General features: G+C 67.0%; 1 protein-coding gene across 1 annotated transcript in view; it reads right to left on the bottom strand.

Moving 5' to 3' along the window:
• Positions 1-195, bottom strand: part of AK3 (adenylate kinase 3) — a 20,417-nt gene extending 20,222 nt beyond the window's left edge. The window contains exon 1 of the mRNA XM_006918383.3: positions 103-195. The gene's annotated coding sequence lies outside the window, so the exon portion shown is untranslated. The remainder of the gene's footprint in view (positions 1-102) is intronic.
• Positions 196-681: the final 486 nt, after the last annotated feature.

Genomic DNA, 681 nt, shown 5'->3' with positions numbered 1-681 from the left:
CCCAGAGCTTCCCCACCGCCGGCCGCAGCCCCTCGGACAAGCCTGCAAGCCCCTGGGCCGCCGGGCAGCCACCTGCGTCCCGCGAACCTCCTTCCCACCCACCTGCTTCTGTCTGCTCCCTTCGGCGGTCCCGCTTCACCCTCTTTGCAATCCTCCGCCGCCCGGGCACACCCACCCCACCGAGGCCTGCTCGGCGACCCCTGGTTGGCCCCCATTTTCCTCAGACCCACCCCCGCGTCCCGTCAGTGCCCCGCCCTGTCCTGCCGAGCAGACCGCGCCGCGCGCGCGCGCGTGCACTCTTGAAAACTCCTGAGCGCCCCTGCCTATCCCTAGCCGCCGCTCCGCGCGGTGGTTACCTGATGCCACCCTTCCCCATCACACCCCAACATCTTCGCACCCCTCGCCCCTCGGCCATGTCAGGTGCTGTCCTGCCCAGTCCCAGCTGGATAGACCGCGCCCCCTCCGTGCCCCTCCAAACCTCGGTGCCATCCTCGCCACCACAGGTGCCCCTCGCTCTCCAGAGTCACCGCCTCACCCTACCCCGCACTGTGCTCCGCTCCACTCTTCCTCTCCCTCCTCTGCTGCTGAGCGACCTTAAAAGGACCTCTCCCCCCTCTCTTGCTTTCGCGCTGGTTTTTAAGGTACGTTTTTCTGTGTAGAATCACAGGAGAAAATGCACGG

This window comes from Pteropus alecto, unplaced genomic scaffold (assembly GCF_000325575.1).
Source record: "Pteropus alecto unplaced genomic scaffold, ASM32557v1 scaffold95, whole genome shotgun sequence".
Classification (NCBI taxonomy): Eukaryota; Metazoa; Chordata; class Mammalia; order Chiroptera; family Pteropodidae; genus Pteropus; species Pteropus alecto.
Note: the sequence above shows the minus strand (reverse complement) of the source record. Positions and strands in the feature narration are given on the sequence as shown.